Genomic DNA, 19629 nt, shown 5'->3' with positions numbered 1-19629 from the left:
TTCGAAATAAAAGAAGTGGGTCAGGCTTTCACAGGAACAAAGTCAAATCATCTTCAATTTAAAGAAATTGCTTGCCTGGGAAACTTTTGAATCCATGTAAATCAAGGAAAACTAAAGAGCTTGAGAAATATATTATGTCCCTTCACAAACTATAAAAGGAGTAAAGATTTTAAAATCTTAAGTCCTAAAAAACTATAGGAGGATTAAAAGAAATAATCTTGGGGTGGGAGGGGCCTTCCTAAGTAGGTCAAGGAACTCAAGTCACAAAGGAAAAGACAGATTTCATTACATAAAAATTAAAAACTTCTATATGGCAAAAGACTTTTGACAAAATTAAAATATTAATGGCCCACTGGGAGAAATATTGATGACGTCTCACGGGCAGCATTAACATCATAATAAATAAAAAGCTTGACCAACATATACAATAGTGTAGTTGAAAAACACATTTAATTAGCTATTCTACTCCAAAAGTTGGTCAGCACAGTAATCTCATTGGAATAGTGAAAGTGCACCATGTAATGACTTTTCAAAAAATGAATTTGGTAGGACGAGATATAAATTCAGCAAATGGTAAGCAGAGCCAAATCAGCATCAGCCAGTTTTCCTGTAGAACTTGTGATACAAGTTGTGAGCCTTGTGATCCACGGATCCCGTAATTACCACAAGCAGTGCTGGCATGAAATATCCAGTCTGCTTTGCTCACTGAGCTCTAAAAGCTGGGCTTACACTCACCATGGACTATTCAGCTCCTGGGGCTCTTCACCTCACAGATGAGGTAGCACCTTGTTTCACTCTGAAAAGGATGTAGTTCACCGATGAAAAACTAGGAAAAGCTTTTGCTCTTGAGGGAAAGGACACACTTTAGACAAGATATAAATGTGATCTTGCTGACCAGCACACTCAATCTCTCAGGGTAGTCAAGGGCCTGCCCATCTGCCAGCTGCCATGTTTCTGTGTCCTGTGCCATTATGGTTCACTGCTGTGAACTCAGGCTGAGGGTGTTTGCTCCACTCAGCCCAAGAATTTTTATTGTTGTTGTTGTTTTTAATTATAGGAGGAGTATGTTTTATAGGGTGCTCAGGAAAGGCCCTTTTTTTTTGGTGAGGAAGATTGGCCCTGAGCTAACATCTGTTGCCAATCTTCCTCTTTTTTTTTTTCCTTTCTCCCCAAACACCCAGTACATGGTCGTATATCTTAGTTGTAGGTCATTCTAGTTCCTTTATGTGGGATGCCACCTCAGCATGGCTTGACAGGTGGTGCTAGATCCGTGCCCAGGATCCAAACCTGCAAACCTGATGCCAGCGAAGTGGAGCATGAAAACTTAACCACTCGGCCACAGGGCGGGCCCCGGCCCAATAGTTTTAAGCTGCTGATTCTTAGAGAACAGTGGTCATTCTCAACATTGGGCAGGAGACTCCTGAAGTCTGAGGACTCACTAATCTCTATAGATTTTGCACTTGGAGCATCAATCAGCACCTGTACTTATTAGCAGAAGGTGTCCAGACTGAGCCAACAGCCTTGCCAATAGTGGTCCAGATATCCAAAAGTAAGAGAACACCTCTGAACGCCAATGCTCCAGAAGAGTCCTAAGAGGGAAGACTTCTGCCACTTAGCAAGAGGCCCAGCTGTAAGTTTCTTTTCTCAGCAAAACATGTCCCCTTGAGCTCATCATGATAGGCAGGACTTTTCATCAGCATATTCAAAATGCAAAAGCCAAGAATAGGAGGTAAAAAGGACCATAAAAGCATGATGAGGAGATCCCTATGGAAGATGAAACACTGCAGAAGACAAGAAAGCAGCAATCCTGACGGTGAAGAGTAGAGAAACCCTTACAAAGGCAGCAGATCTCCTGGGAAACACTGAGTGAATCCAGTTATACCGGACATACAAAGAAATGGAGGCGTTCATCTCTTTCAATCTCCTCGGATGCATTAGGGCTATGAGTGGCCAGCTGGGGCTATGGGCAAGGCTGATCAAAAAACATTTAATCTAACAAGAGTATTACCATTGCAATGATAGAAAGATCAAATATGACAATAACAACCTAGAAAAAGACAGCAGATTGCAAGGTATGATGACGTGCCAAGTATACGTAATAGAGGCAAATATCCCGGTGGGTGTCTGAGTCTAGTGCAGAAGACGATCTTAAGTGTATTCCCATACTTAAGAAGTGTTCTAAAACTTCAGGGAGACAGCTGTGCTCCTATCACCACTGGAAAAGTTTATTTTCTTTTTGCTGCTATAGAACAGACTATTTTATTTTATTTTATATCTAAAGTTAATCTTCTTGTGATTGTAAAAACAATGTTAAAAAATGTACAGTGTCCTTCAATTTCTATGAAAATATAATTTTCAGTGTATAAATGTTTAAAACTAAAGCGTGCCCTATGTTAAAAAAATGACAGTTTTCTTCCTTTAAGACGTTGATTTAAAGTTATTGTCTTTTTTTATATCCATGTATTTTTGTGTACTTATTATTTTTTTAATTGAAATAGAATTGACACCTAACTATGTTAGTTTCAGGTGTACAACATAATGACTTGATATTTGTACATATGGCCAGGTAATCAACACAGTAAGTCTAGCTAACATCTGTCCCCATACGTGGTTACATTGTTTTTTCTTGTGATGAGAACATGAAGTCTTTTTAATAAGTTTGATGAATAATCAAAACCAAAGGGCAGTGCTACATCATCATTTCTGTGGGAATTTTAGACATAGAAATCGCCAATGGGCAATTAAGCTCGTCACAAGCCTTTCAAGGACAAAGTCCACAGGGCAATAGCTGCACCGGAGTATTGTGTTTTGTACGACAGTGTCAGACACAGACTGTCAATCACTCATCCTGGTGGGTGCTAAAGATGTAAGTATGTTTAGATGAATGAATCCTGCTGGATCAGAAGTAAACATTTTATTAAGTCATTAAACCCCATCATTGGAGGTAATGTTTTATCTCTAAAATTGATTAAGACAGTTTTCTAAAAACTTATAAAAATAAATCTCTTTTGAGTAACAATTCTCTTTAGTTAATCTCGATTATGTCCATTTTCTGTCCCATTACTTTTCATGTCTAATTTTGATCAACTTAAATATACACCTGAAACTGGCTTAGGTAAGTATTCAAATCAGATGAAAATACATTTTCATATTAGAAACCCTGCCCTGAATATATACTTCTGTGGAGGTTCAGCATGCATATTAAGATGTGATAGATTAGTCAAGAGAATATTAGTCAAAAAATATTTGCATGCTGGAAGGAACTGCTTCCTTAGGACACTGAATAAAGGACTTATTATGAACCTATAATAGTTCATAGCATTTTCATAGCATGCCGTTATTATGACTGTTTCACATACTGGTAATGGAGGAATCTAGTTGGAGAAAACTCTTCTTATTGTTAGTGAACTTGGAAAAATTTATTTTGCTGTTTTAAAGTCTGAATAAAAGGCATCTGGGAATTGGAAATCAGGAGGGCGACGGTCACCATGTGATTGTTTAGAACATGTTGAATTGTGCCACAGTCTGAAAGGAGGCAAAAATAGCTTAGGAAAGGAGAATTTAATCTGGCTGGAGAAAGGGAATAGAGTATAAATAAATTTTAAAGGTTGGCTATGCACGCTATGGCAAAGCTGTCACTTGACAGGTTTAATTTACAGAGCTGGCATTTAGACCTCAGATAATCCAGGCAGACACCGACCTAAGTAAGCAGCATGACCAGGATAAGCTTACATAAGGAGAAATGCTCTTGAACGGTTTGAGGCAAACACCATAACATTTACTTCACAAAAAAGCTTCAGGAGTCGTGCTTTTTCCCTCCTCTAACACAACTGTTTTTTAACTGGGCATGTTCAACAAACATTGCTATCTTACTGTATTTCTACAGCTCATTTCATCACTGGAAGATACTGAATGAGAAAAAAGGAGTATAGGAGCATTTCACAATTTCTTCTATTTAAGATAGTTGTCATATCTACCACGTGTGTCTTGAATCCTAGACATAATAATACACATGGTAGATGTGCAACCAATATTAGTTTGGATATGGTCAGGTTACTTTCCCACCTGAAATCCTTTTGGGGCATCCCGTTCCCAGTTTTTCTAAGTGTTCTTTGCAGGCTCCTTTTAGTCTCTCAATCCCTTTAACAGTGGGGTTTCGTCCTAGGGCCTCCTGGCCCCACTCTGCACGCTCCCACAGCTTTGGCTATCTACCTTCCCTCCCTCCCTCCCCAACACTTATTTGTTAAATGTGTGGCATAGGCCAGGCACTCTGCTATCTCAGGATGAACAACATATACATGGTTTCTGCCTCTAAGGGAACTGACATACAGACGAGGAAAGAGATACCAAGTAACTAAGCAAAGAATATAATTATTAGTTGTAATATGTGCTGTCAGGGAGGTACACAGAATAGCTGGAGTGACTGACTTTAGACAGGAAGTTATGGGCTGTGTCTCCCAGGAGACCCAGACCTAAGTGACGAGAATGAATCACAGACAGAGGAGGAGGGAGAGATTCTTGGTGGAGGACATGGCAGTGCAAATGCCATGGAAAGTAAGGAAAGGAAGGAAAGTAAGGAAAGGAAGCCAGAGCTGGCCTGGAGATCTGGCAGGGACCAGACCACTCAGGGCCTTCCTTGTAGGCCAGGGTAAGAATTTGGATTTAATTAATTAATTAATTAATTAATTAATTTTGAGGAAGATTAGGCCTGAGCTAACATCTGTTGCCAATCCTCCTCTTTTTGCTGAGGAAGACTGGCCCTGAGCTAACATCTGTGCCCATCTTCCTCTACTTTATATGTGGGACGCCTACCACAGCGTGGCTTGATAAGCGGTGGGTAGGTCCACGACTAGGATCTGAACTGGCAAACCCCGGGCCACAAAAGCTGAGTGGGCAAACTTAACTGCTATGCCATTTGGCCAGCCCCAAATTTCAACTCTATTTTAAGGATAATGCACAACAGCTGCATAACAGGAAATGTATGTTTCAAGAAAATCATTTTTCCTGTTCTGTGGAGAATGGATGGGAGGGAGCCCTACAGTGGAATTGGTGCGATGGAATAAAAGACTTGATGTTTCCTACCTTGCTAAACGGTGGGACAATGATGGTGTTGACTACGATGAGGATGGTGGAAAATGGAGAAAAGTGAGTAGATCAGAGATACAGAAACAGAACTGAGACTTGAATCACAACATGCTCTCCAGCTTCCAAAAATTGTTGTCAATGTCCAAACAAAGGTACCAGGCCATTATTACAAGCCTATTTTATGCTATGGTGCTGAATTTTATAGGCACACTGACATAAAGTTCCATAATTCACATGACCGTTTTCATTAGCGATATGTTTGTAAGGAATAAACCAGGATCGTAAAAGAAGTAAAGGTACTCAAAGTGTATGCTTGGAGAAAGGCACTATTTCTGAGGATTTTAGGAATACAGAGGAGTGTGAATTCCTAAAAATTGTATACTTAAGTTTTCATAGAACAGTGAAACTCCTGATAGATAACTATATCAGTAAGAAAAGCTAAAATTTATTATGCTGTTACTGTTTTCCATGCTATGCTAAACAGCTATTTGCATTTTTTTCTGGAACTTGTGAGAAAAATCAGATTCTGAGATAAAAATTGGTTTAAAAAATTGACACTTAGTGGGTGACATCACTTTGGATATCTGCATAATGAAATATCTATGTAATGACATTTTTCTGGTTTAAAGGTATCCTTTAATGACTTTAACATGGAGAAGATGCTTACTTTGTAATGTTAAATGAAAAGAAACAGGATAAAAATTTATAATTTGTACAATTACAACTATGTAAAAATGCAAGTTAAAATAGAAAGAAATAAACCAAAACATTAACAGTGTTAACTGTTTAAGTGCGTTGTGGATGTCACTGGGTGAAGTGATGAACAATTTTTTAAAAAAAATTTCTGTATTTTGTAAAATATTTCCAAAAGTGCTATTCTTATACTTGGGGGTGGGGGATAGCAAATGATTGCTTAAAGGAATTTAATCAGGTCCAATGTTCTTAATATTTTCAGAATTTCGGGAATGTTTTCTGAAAATGAGTGTCTGGAATGTTATTTACATGGAAGCAATTTGAAATGTTTAGTTGTGTGCTGACTATTTAGAAGTAGGAGAACGGGTATTTGTATGGCCTTTAGATTTGGAAGTTAGAACTGGTCCAAGAGGAGGCGGTTGGGATAGCTCTGCAGCCTGGCTGCACCCTCCCTGGCAGCAATGGAGGCACCAGCTTATCCTAAGCTGACTCCAGCTGTCAAAATATCACAGCCATTCTTGTTCGGAATCCCTGTTCCCAGAGAATTATTCTCATTAGAATCTGCTTTTAATGTGGATTTATTTGCCATCGGATGTGGGAACGTAATGCCCAACCAGTGTGGAGCTCCTTGAGAACTTGAAATAAAAGGAAATATGGTTGTCCTCAGAGAATTAAACCAGAAACTCTGCCACAATGAAGGCGTTTATATACCATATCTGTGGCTATAAACTAAAAGGTTGCCTATCAATGGATGACTAACATTTGGAAACATCTAAAACTTGAGTCAAGGGGTCGGCCTGCTGGTGTAGTGGTCGAGCTGGCATGCTCCACCTTGGCGGCCCGGGGTTCAGGGGTTTGGATCCCAGGTGTGGACCTATGCACTGCTTATCAAGTCATGCTGTGGTGGCATCCCACATACAAAATGGAGGAAGACTGGCACAGATGTTAGCTCAGGGACAATCTTCCTCACCAAAAATAAAAATTAAAAAAAATGAATGAGTCAAGGTGGCTTTGGTGTAATCAAAGGGAATTTGTACTGGAATGTGATTGTAAGTGAAACTGAATTGATTTTATCGTATCTGTCTGAAGGAAGATTGTGAGAACAGAGGGAGGATGATGACTGCTTACACAAAAGAGTAAAGTCTAAAGATTTGAAGGTTATGTTTATCCGGCACTGTCTAGGGAAGAGTTGTTGAGTCTGTATACCATGAACAAGCTGGTTGTTGTAGAGACATATCTTACTATAGGATGGTATTAATAACATCACGAGACATTTACTGAATGCTTACTATGCACTAGGTACTGTATTAAGCACTGGATTAATCCTTTTATAAATCTCTCCAGATTGACATTATCCCAATTATAGGAATCAGGACACAGAGCCTCAGAAAGTTTAAGGTCACACAAGGCTTCTGTGATGCAGCTGGGATTCAACTCCCAGTGGCTTCCCTACAGAAATCCCTGCCTCCGCCACTCTGCTAAGCTGCTCTTTGCCTTAAACAACCCTTAAGATCATTTGCTTTCTTATGCTCTGGTTCTTTGCTCAACAAACAAACTTTTAATTGTTAATTCGGATTCCTGTGTCTTCTAATCCTGGAAAGGAATCACTCCATTGCAAATGTACGTGCATTCTGGCGTATACATCATCCTTCTGTGGGTTTAGTAAAAGTGAGTCAGAAAAGATGAGCATGTAGTAAATTACTGAAATCCATCCTCTCCCCTCATTCTCATGGATACATCAAGAGAAATTGTCCTCTAAGCCAGTGCTACTCAAAGTGCAGTCTGTGAACTAGGGCCAACCTATGAACTGCTTGTTGCTGATCTGAGAAGAGATAAGTATAGAAATTGACAGCAAGAATTTTAGAAACTTTTACAGCAGTTTGACAGGTTAACTTTGTCTATTTGAATTTAATTGTAAAAATTAGACTTGTATTATTATTATTTTTTTTGAGGAAGATTAGCCCTGAGCTAACATCTGCTGCAACCCTCCTCTTTTTGCTGAGGAAGCCTGGCCCTGAGCTAACATCCATGCCCATGTTCCTCCACTTTATACATGGGACGCCTACCACAGCATAGATTGCCAAGTGGTGCCATGTCCGCACCTGGGATCCGAACTGACGAACCCCAGGCCGCCGAGAAGCAGAACGTGCGAACTTAACCGCTGCGCCACCGGGCCGGCCCCTAGACTTGTATTTTTAAAGTTTCATTTTCAAGGATTTCATTTTTATTAAGAAACACTGCTGTAAAGGATGAAAACTATAGAAATCAGTTATATTGTGAAAAGCATCACCAAGGGTAACTTCTTTAGTCTTTCATGAATGAGGCCACTCCATGATCTTTTACAGTATTATTTACTTCTAGTCTGTCCATCCTGGGTTGCTGTCATCAGGAGAAAAGAAACCATTCATACTATTTCCCAGTTTCCTTTGATAAGCTTTAAATAAGAAGCATGATTGTGGCTTTAGAAATAAATGAGCGTGCTTTTGTCGATAGATTGGCGTGCGCCTGTCAGGACAACTCAGAGTTACTACAGCACACTTCCATAGAGTTGAACAAAACCAACAATGTAACTTACAACATCGGATGACAGCCAGGAAAAGTATGTCTACGACAAACTTATAGACCAACTGATTTTACAGTCTTAGGGAAATTCACTTTTTAACTCAAATTACTTTTTACTGCTGGTTAAGCTCTTTTCCTTTTCTTTAGTGTTCATCGTGTAAAGTAAATGTGCTTTTTTTACAAGTAAAGATGGAAATGGAATTCTAATAGCTTTATACAGTATGGCTTCCCAAAATAACTGCATTTAAGTCCCTGCTGTTTACAAGTGCCATCATAGTCTTTTTAATTAATTTGGAATGGCTTTAAAAATTTATGCTGTGAAGGAGTATTTATAGTCACAGGATATTTTTCTTCATTGATGTGTAAATATGAATTGATTTTGGTGAAATTGTACTAGTAAGTTCCCCAGTAATGGACATCATGAATATCAATGATCAACGACTCATTTCTCCAGTATTCTTTCCACGAGAAAGGGAACAGAGTGAGCAAAATTATCTATCCTCCACACTGCCATAGACATGTCCTGTGCAAAGCTAACCAGCCTACTCCATTTATTTAGTAGTTACTATGTGCCAGCTTCACGATAAACACTTCATGAGCATCATCTGATAACCTACTTGACAGATGAGGAAATTCACTCCTTATCTGTACTTCCTCCTTGAAACTCTCTTGTTTTGCCTACCTCTCTAGGGGCTCCTGAGAGGGCCTGGCTCCCTCGGTCTTCCTGCCTTACAAGTGTAGGTTTTTTTGTTTTTTTTTTAAAGATTGGTCCTGTCTTAACATCTGTCCCAATCGTCATTTTTTTTTTTCCTTCTTCCCGAAGTCCCCCAGTACACAGTTGTATATTCTAGTTGTAGGTCCTTCTGGTTGTGCTATGTGGGGTGCAACCTCAGCATGGCTTGATGAGCAGTGCTAGGTCTGCGCCCAGGATCTGGACCAGAGAAACCCTGGCCCCACCAAAGCAGAGCACACAAACTTAACCAATCGGGCCCCCAGTTGTTGGTTTTTAAGGATATTTCTTAATCATTCTCTGCCATTCTTTTACACTCTACAGTCTCAGAGTCATTTAGATGACTTCTTTGGTTTCAACTTCCAAACATTCAATGATGACTCTAAAAGGTGCTTCTAGTAAAGACTTCTCCCCAGAGTTCCAGATATATATTTCCATGGGATAAACTCCAAGAACCTCATACTCAACATGGCCAAAGCTGAGCCAATAATCTCCTCCCTTCCCCCATGAGACCTGTTCCTCTTATTGCTGTCCTCACACCAGTGACTTGCACCTGTGCCCCTCAGGTGCCCAAGCCAGAAACCTGGCAGTCATGCTAGACTCATTCTTTTTATTCACTTCTGTCTGATTGGCTACCAATTTCTGTTGAGTCTATCTACTAAATATCTCAGAAAGTGTCCCCCTCTTTTCACTTTTTACTGTCAGAGTCTTCCTTCCTTCATTCATTTGTTCATTCCTCCCTCCCTCCCTTTCTTTATCCTTTTGTTAATCCTTTTAGTATTTACTAAGTTGTACTGAAATAGCTTGAGTCGATGACTTCCAGTCTTGGCTCCATCTAGTTTATCTGTATTTTTAAAAATTCAGTGTCTTTAAAAAATACGCAAATCTGATCTTGTCATTCTCCTACATAAAATCCTCCAGTGGCCTTCCATTAACTTTCAGAGAAAGTCCAAACTCTTTAGCAAGACGTTTAAGGCATTCCCAATCATTCCTTTGCCTACTGCTCCACTGTTACTCTTCTAGCCTTTGAGACCAAGTGTGATTTCCAAAATAGATGCCATGCTTTCTCAGAACTCCGTGGTCTGCAGTTCCTTTTACCTGGAAAATTCTCTTACTACTTCTCCTAAGACCCTAAAATTAATTATTTTATGAAGTTTTCCTGCCCTCCCCATCAACATAGGTACTCCATTCCCTGTGCTTCCATAGTACCTTGTCTATACCTCTGTTGCAGCCTTCATTGCATCATTTTTGTAAACTCTATCTGTCATCCTCTTTCCCATGAGGCCTTCCAAGGCAGAGGCCACGTCCTGTTAATTTCCCTGTGCCTAATGCAAGGCTTGGGGAAGAGTAGGTTTCTAATGAGCAAGTAGTGTATTTTGTGCCATTATTCTTTCATGCTTGATTTAAGGATGTTTGGAGGGCAGAGCTAGTGTTTGGTAGGACACCGAAACCCAAGATACAGGATCTGGCAGCAGACAATGAGATTAGAAGGTGAAATCAAGAAAGTGATGATGCTAACAGGCTGGCTTATCTTGGATAGTATCACCCAAGGGACAGCTTGTTTGCTATCGGTTTTTTTGGCTGTGTTTGAGTATTTCACCTAAAAGACTATCAATAACTCACTTGTACATTACTGCTTAGAATAACTTTACTTTTTATTCCTTGAAAAGAATAATAAGACAAAAGAACTGGCGAGTAGTATCAGTGACTCGGGAATAAATTATTGATCTATTACAGATTCACCCGAAGTGATAGTGACATGCTGATCTCTTTGGCGGAGCCTTTACGCGAAGAATTCTAGACTTAACTTCCCCTCTTGTATCATCCTCCCGTTTGTGCCCTAGAAGGCAGACAAAAGCCATGCCCTAAGAAAATACCTAACATGGCAAACCTAAAGCAAGTTTATTGTAATATTTTAAAATTGTTAAAAAAATAAAAAATAAAATTATTATATTGTGCTGGTGTGATTAGACTTTTAGATTTGCAAAAGTGTTAACTTGAAAAAAATCTAAGGAAAATATTTTATTTGTCTTTATTTTGTCTGTTGTGCCAAAGAAATGCTAATTAATACTCAAGTTGAATTGAGAAGAGTATAGTATGTGTCCTGTTGAGTGGTTGGTAATCTTTACATACACTGAAATTGCTGAGCAATCAGTGGTAGTGATAGTTAATTAAGCACAGATTTTACAATATTTATAATAGTTTTCCTGCAATTACATCTTTTTTGAGATGGAAAAATCCTGGCAGGTGATACAATACATAGGACTTAATTCAGGATGGCAAATGTCTTGTAGTAGTCGGCATCCTATTCAGGGTTTTATCCTGCAACCGTGCACAAAATTTATGATATTATGGAAATCATTAAAAATGGCCCTTAGGGGGCTGGCCTGGTGGTGCAGCGGTTAAGTGTGCACGTTCTGCTTCGGTGGCCTGGGGTTCGCCGGTTTGGATCCCAGGAGCAGACAAGGCACCGCTTGGCAAGCCATGCTGTGGTAGGCGTCCTACATATAAAGTATAAGATGGGCACCGATGTGAGCTCAGGGCCAGTCTTCCTCAGCAGAAAGAGGAGGATTGGCAGCAGATGTTAGCTCACGGCTAACTGTCCTCAAAAAAAAAAAAAAAAAAGGTCCTTCAAGGTTCTTAACTATTTTTTATTTTTGGACTCCTTGCTTCCACATAATAATCTTTCATTTTTAAGGAGCTTTTATCTTTTCAAAACGCTCTAACTACATGGCCCAGCCTCTCTGCCTGCCGCAGGCATTGTATAAGGAAATTGTGAAGTGTTTATCTGTGTGCCTTTTTGGAGTGGCTGAGATTCGGAAGCCGTGAGAATGATGGAAGGCAGCAAATGCCGTAAAGGGTTGGAGGATGGAGTTTTTCCAAATATAAGATGAAAGAATTTTAGAGCCATTTAAAGATAGAACTGGAAATGCCCGCAAGATCATTCAATTATACCTTAGCGCCTAGCACTCTCGAGGGGAAAAGTGACTCATCCGAGTGCCCACAGAAAGTGGCAGTCATCTCAGAGCCAAGGGGAAGTCCTCCCCACAGGAACGCTCCTTGCATTTCCAGGCAATCTGACTCCCCAAATGATTTCCTTTATATGATCTGATGGCATCTCTTACCCACTCCGGCAAGGCATTGGGAGGAGAATTGGCTAGGCCCATCTTATATCGGGAGAGGTTAAAACACACTTAGTAAATGAGCCAATCAAAACCGAAAACTGCTCCCAGACTCATTCTTTTCATAAAATCGGGATCCACAGGTCTGTTAAATAAATGCTCAAATCTTCTCTGAGGCCATGGCTCCCCAGCCCTTTAGAGGCAGCCGGGGTGATTCTGATTCACAAGTTGGGGGTCTGGGACTCTGAGAAGCTCCCAGGTGCTGCTGTTCTGGGGTAGCCAGCTCATCATGACCAGGCAGAGGAAAGCACACCTTTGGTCATTTAAGCAGGTATGCCACTCAGGGAGACAAAGTCATCCATGCCTAGTGCCGTGGGGCACACCAACTTCTTTGTGGTTCCAAGAATTATGATTGCGGTAGCAGCTACAGCAGCCGTAGTAATACTTCTGGCCCCACACCACTTATACAAATCAGTATCTGAAGAGACAAGAGAGAGGGGGACACTCTGGCCGACAGTAATTTCAAGGATTTCACTTTCTATAGGTCCAGATCAATTCTAATGCTGTGACAAGAAAATCATTTTTTTTTTGAGGGAGATTAGCCCTGAGCTAACATCTGCCACCAATCTTCCTCTTTTTGCTGAGGAAGACTGGCCCTGAGCTAACATCCATGCCTATCTTCCTCTACTTTATATGTGGGATGCCTGCCACAGCATGGCTTGCCAAGCGGTGCATATATCCACACCTGGGATCTGAACCAGTGAACCCCAGGACACTGAAGTGGTACCTGTGAACTTAACTGCTATGCCACCGGGCCAGCCTCGAAAAACCGAATTCTTAAAGCCCTGATTTCCAGAGAACTCTTCCAAGGCCCTTATCTTCACTCTGAAAATCTGCCTCAGTCTTCTAATGATGGAGATCGTCGGCGCGGTGAATCTTTCCTGTACCTCGCCTGTCTCAGGGCAGCCTCTAAGGTTTCTCTAGAGCCCATTTTCTTCCCTGAGCCAACTGTCTTCTCCTTTGAAAAAGGGAGGGTCAGTTAGCACTATTCTTCTATAACTAGAAATGAGCAGCGATTGTTCTGGGAGTGGAAAGATTAAAAGAAATGGAGGTATGAGTTTTCCAGGAATACATGGAATAATGGCTGCTTTGCTTGGCTCTGTTCTGATACCAACCACATGTTAACATCTTTAGCAGAAACCATACCATGTGTTTCAGAACTGCCCACACTGCCTCCAAAAACAATCTCCTCCTTGTATGGTTCTGAGAAAAATGTCAGTGAGCAGTTACTATGCACTGGCACTGGTCTAAGAGGTGGGTATACAACCATGAGAAAGACGCTGTTCTCCGACGTGACCCGAATGTAAGCAGCTACAATAAGGCGCAATAAAAGGTATAAAATGTTTTCTGTTGGGTGCTGTGGGAACCCTGAGGAGTGAGCCTAATTCCGCCTGGGGGATCGAAATGTGGAACCCGAAGTGACGTCAAGACAATCTTCCAAAGGAGGTACTAGAGTCTAGAAGGAGTTTAAGAATTTTTGGTCCCAAGTTTTGGACCAGATAGTCCCAGTATTATGGTAACTGGATGAAAAGAACATGAATGCTTTTGATATGCCTTGAAATTTTTCCAGAGGCACCAGAAACTTGACAAGAATATTGAAAAATATTACTGTAATAAAATGTACTTAAAAAGAAAGATTGCAAGACTGAATGGTAACTAAACACACTTCTGGTGAGAAGCGTTGGAGTCTTTTTGCTGCCTCTGCTGAGAGGCGTCTACCGTCTGTTAATCTGAGTGTTCACACTTCCAGCATTCCGTTTCCTTAATTTAAATCACTGAGTTACCAAAACCAAAAAAGCCCCCCAAAACCAAAACCTATAGTCTACGTCTACGGAAATTTCTAGATTGACAACTGAGAATTCCCAGCTGTGCTTATAAGTTTCGTAAAACAAGGCCAACCGATATGACATCACTAACTTTGATGCCCTGCTATTACTCTTTCCTATTTTCTGCTTTAAACAACTATAACCATTACCTTTTAAATAACCTGAGTCAAATAAGTTAATTGTACTCCATTACAATTACACTCCCAAACTGGGCAAGAGTTTGGCTTTGCTGTTCACATCACAGTTTCCTCCTCCTTTCTGGTCTCCTAGAACCCCTGCGTGAGTTTGCAGTCATACTTTCCCTTTCTTGCTCCTATACACAAAGACACTGAATTCCAACCCCCTGACCTGATCAGAGACAATGCAATCATCTCTTCACCAGTCAACCACACCTTCCTTAGCTGCGATTCCTGTGTGGACGCATCATGATCTAAAACATGTGCTACTGACCAGAGAAGACTGACAAACCTAGCTACACATGGCACGGAAACAGCTCTACCATGCGACAGGATTCCAAGTCGGCTCTCATTAACCTGTCTTGGCCAACAAGAACTCTATTTTTAGGTCACCCGTGTAATTGCTTATTTATAAAGAGGAAGCACGGTGACCTTTGGCTTTCACTGTTGAGCTTGGAGACCAAAACCATGTGTGAAAACCACTCAGTTATCACAGCAGCTTCTACTCCAACTTGAGTCACCAACCGTGCCCTTTAAAGAAAAGAATTTAAACACAATTACCGGGGACCTATTTCATTAGTTTGAAGTTGAATAGCATACTTGGAGAAAAAAAAAAAGGTTTGAATTTACTCAATATACGTGGATATACCTTTTCCTTACTACTTTCAGCTTTGGGGATCTGTTAAATACAGTCTGGTAAATTTGTATGAAGACGTCTCTGCAGCTATTTATATCACATTGACCAAAGATATTCATTAAAAAGAGGTCATGGTCATGAGCAATGTTGAGGATAATGAACTTCATATGACATAAGCTTAGTTTTGAAACAAAATATTTGCATGCACATAGAAAAAAATGCCTGGAAAAAATACACCAGAATGTACACAGTGGCTATTTCTGAAGTAGTATAGATTATCGACATTTTATTTTCTATTTTATACTTCTGTTTATCTTCCAAATTATCCATTGTGTCCGTATAGCTTTCATATATGAGAAAAACTCTATCAACATTTTTTTTAAAAGGCCGGGTAATTAAAATCAAGCATGTACAATTAGATTCCCAAAGCAAAAATAATTTCAGGTTATTAAAAAAATAAATTATGGTTCACCTTTCAATTACCAGGTTGATTGATTTTTTAAAATAAAAACACTGATAATTAAATTTTTCATTGACGAGATACTACATTATTACACAGAGTAGCTCTTCCTGGACCTGATTTCAGACTTTGGTAATCCTTTGATAATAGAAATATAAATTTTGTAACCGTAGTTCCCCCAACTATCTGCGATAGGTCTGATGTCAAATATTTGTCCTATTCACTGGCCTGATATTTGGGCTGTAAAATATGGTCACGTGTAATCTGGAGATGCAGGATCCAGATTACTTCTTAACAAACTGGAACTTTGTTTAATAGAAAAAGAAATGCGCGCAGTTCTAAAAATCGAACACTATGAGTATGTTTAAAAACAAACCCCTCACCCACACCTGCACCCCAGATCCCACTCCTCAGAGAGAACCACTGTTCACAGTTCCTAAGGCCTGAGGAGCTGGGCGTTTGATCCCTTCAACACGCCGGTTGATGTGGTCGCTGTGGTCCACTCACCCTCTCCCGCCGTCGGCTCCTGGGGTAGGTTCCACTGTCTCAAAGTCCCACACTTGGTGACTTCGCTCTCAGCTCCCGAAGTGGGTCGCCCATGCCTCTCTCAGCTCCTTTTATACTCCTGAGGGAGCGGGCAGACCTCGCCTTCTCGGTTGATTAGATTATCTCTAACTCCCGGATGGGACGGGACTTTATTCACACGTCTTAATTGCAATCTAGGGAGGGGCCCACGAAGCCCTCCGTTCTGGATCTAGTATATAGATTCAAAAAGCAATCCATGTAGGTTATCTATGTGTATTTCCTGTTTCCCAATTTAAAAAGTTTGTTTTGGGGGCCAGCCTGGTAGCCTACTGGTTAAATTATTCAAGCTCCGCTCGATTGCGGACCTGGTTTGGGGCACGACCTGCACCGCTCGGTGGCGGCTATGCTGTGGCAGAACCTACAAGGAAAATAGAGAAAGGTTGGCACAGATGTTAGCTCAGGGTGAATCTTCATCAGCAAAAAAAAAAAAAAAGAAAGAAAGAAAGAAAGAAAAATGTTTGTTTTTTTAAGCCTTCAAATCTTGTCCACATTTTGTCCCTATTAAAAATAACTAACTAATCAGGAGTGTGTCTATATTAATTCAGTAACCCTTTTCTGAACTACCATGTGCCATGGGTGGTACTAGGTGACAGGAATCCAAGGAAGAACAAGACACAGCCTCAGGCTCTGTGTAGCTCACAGGCTGTGATGGAGACAGACAAGGAAACTGAGAGTCCGTCGTTGGAAAAGTGGCACAAAGAAATACAGGAGGAACAGTGCTACTAACAGCAAGCACTTCTCAAGTGCTTAGGGCGTTCCCTGCCCCATTCTAAACCCTTTCTAATACGTTAACTCACTTAATCCTCACACCAACCCTGTGAGGTGGGTTTTAGGATTTCCTTCACTTACAGCTGACGGAACTGAGGCACGGAATGGTTATGTCACACAGCAAGGAAGTTGGAGAGGTGGATTCAAAGCCTGCTTGTCTGGCTCCAGATTCCATCTTTTAAGGGCTGCACAGTATTGCTGTTCAATAAACACTTGTGCGAATGAATGACAGTAACACAGAAAGTGCACCGATAGGGGACATGGTAAGCCCTAAGGGAAATCAGAGGCTGAGGGTTCGCGGAGGGCTTTCACGAGGAGCTTGTGACTTCAAGGTTGAGTGGTGGAAGAGGTGGATCTGGGAAAATAGGGGAAGGGACAGGACAGAAAGAGGCAAAGTCTGGTGGGATAAACAAGTCCCTGATTGTGTAAGAATTTGTATTCGATGCTAGGGAACATGGAGAGCATCCTGAGAGAATAGGGAGCCTGAAAGGTTTTAAGTAGAAAAGCTTAAGTCCAATTTGTGGTTTTTCAAATGGTCTTGGAGAAAGTGAGAAGGGAGGCAGGGAGATAAATTTGGGGCCTGTTGGAGCATAAAGAAATATGGCTCTTTACATGAGCTCCTCTGCCCCGCCAGGTTGCAACCTCCTGAAGGGCAGTCACCAGGTGTGGTTAATCTTAGCATGCGAGTAGGGCAGAGCCAGTATAGTGCCCGGGAAAGGACAGTGCTCAAATAAAGGTTTTGATGGAAAATAAGTGAAAATTGGCTACTTTAATCTAAAATGTTTAGAAACTCTTATTTCTGGCAATAATTTCCTAAATAATCTTTCTTTCTTTAATCCATAATGCTTATGAGTCTTAAGAAACTATTTGGATCACTTTCTCATTAAATAAGTCATTATCAAGAGTCAATTATGTATAAGGCTATAATTATAACCGTATTATATATATGGATCTAGGTATTGTATATATGGATCTTGTGACAGCAGGGAAAACGGGGTTCTATGGGACCAGTTCTAAGGAAGCTTATCACCTTTATATGACATTTCTTAATGAAGACCGCTTCTCAAAGACAGAAAACTCTAAACAAATACTGAACGGTTGTTAGAAGACTTGTTTATCTCAGAAGTGTGGGCTAGAACTCTGAAATGACTTTCTCAATATTCTTGAATTAAGCAAATAAGTACTTATATTTCGTATAATGGAGGTTTCTCACTGTCGGGAAAGGAGAGTTGTAAATATGGAACATGGGAAAGCTGGCATGTTGGATTGGGATTTCCAGCACACCTGATGTCCAGTTTGGTTTCTAAAACGCATTCTTCTCTAAAGGAGAACAGGCCTCCCTGGGAAAAGCCTGGTTCCAGGGCTGGGTCTGGAAAATACAAGATGAGTCTGGAACAGCTTGAGCTAGAAATTTAAAAAGTGGTCAAAGATGGAAGGAGACATATGAAAAGGATCCTGCAACTAGTTTAAAGAGGGTCCCATTGGCCAGATCTGGGACAATTTGGTATCAAAATAAGCAAAGATAGTATCAGATTATAACCCATTAATACAATGAGAATCCGTGAGTCCATACTGAAATAAATATTTGAGGGAGAAGAGAAAGATCATCCTTATAGTAGAATGCCTGTTAGTACATATGGAAGAAATGGAATTAGAAAATCATTATATGACAACTATCCTAGTAATAATTCAGGAAAGAATCATCAATGGATGCCAAAACTAGTTAATGAATGTCTGATGTGTAATCGGATATTTATATAATCTCAAAGTATGTCCCCAAAGACACTTACTAATTTCAAAGGAAAAGTAATTGCTTTAGAGAGGGGAAACCTGGTAGTCACACTTTAACAAAATGACAAAGTCAATTTCATCAGTAATGAGAGAAATCCATTGTAAGCACCTCCTGGTAGGATGCATAGAGAAGAAAACAACATCACTCCACGGATATTCCTGCCAAATATGCAAAACCCAAATCTAATCATGAGAAAACAGTGGACAAACCCAAACTGAGGCACACCCTAAAAACAATTGCTTGTACTCATTAGAAATGTCAAGGTTATGAAACATTAGGAATGACTGAACCACTGTTGAGATTAAAGGAAAAATGACATGACATGATCACTGAACACAGTCTATGACCCAGGATTTTCTTTCTATTTATTTATTTATTAAGGTAACATCGGTTTATAACGTTATCTTAATTTCAGTTATTTATTGTTATTATTACTTTTTTTGACCCAGGATTTTCTTTTGCTATAAACAACATTATTGGGACTATTGGAGAAATATGAATGTTTTTGGATTAGCTAATAGTATTGTATCTATGCTAGTTTTCTGACTTTGATAATTGTACCACACTTATGTAAGAGAATGTTCTTATTCTTGCTTTTAGGACTCTAGGGTGTAGGACACTAAGGGGTTAAGGGCATGATGTCTGCAATTTCCTCTCAAACACTGTATACATATAGTATTGTGATTAGAAATCTCATTTTGTGTCTATTTTTTTTAAACCAGGACTAGATTTTAAGACCTATGTATGTTTCTATGTGTACATCTAGTCTCCTGTTTCTTCTAACTGCTGGATGGTAGTTAGTTCAAGGAATTATTGCTTCCACTACATTTTGTTTGTCCGCTCCTCAGTCATGGACACCAGCTTGCCTCCAGCTGCCATCACAATCTTCAAACGTGTCTGTTTTTGGATCTGCAAGATTTCTTAGTGATGGATATTCAGGAGCTAAATTGCAGAGGTCGTAGTGTATACTACCTATATTGTTTGGATCCAGAAACTCTAGATTGTTTTCTAGAAGAGTCCATCAATGTACTCTTCCACCAATAGGCAACAACATTCCTGTGTACCCCCCAGGGCCAACCCTCCAACCCTTGGCCTTACTCAACTTCCTAAGTTTTGCCTATCAAATGAATATA

At 40.2% G+C, this 19629-nt stretch overlaps 1 long non-coding RNA gene across 1 annotated transcript in view; it reads left to right on the top strand.

Annotated features, from left to right (window-relative positions):
* Nucleotides 1–19629, top strand: part of LOC106782272 (uncharacterized) — a 63068-nt gene that overhangs the window by 23476 nt on the left and 19963 nt on the right. The window lies entirely within an intron of this gene.

The sequence above is a fragment of the Equus caballus genome, chromosome 20 (assembly GCF_041296265.1).
Source record: "Equus caballus isolate H_3958 breed thoroughbred chromosome 20, TB-T2T, whole genome shotgun sequence".
In the NCBI taxonomy this organism is placed as follows: domain Eukaryota; kingdom Metazoa; phylum Chordata; class Mammalia; order Perissodactyla; family Equidae; genus Equus; species Equus caballus.
Note: the sequence above shows the minus strand (reverse complement) of the source record. Positions and strands in the feature narration are given on the sequence as shown.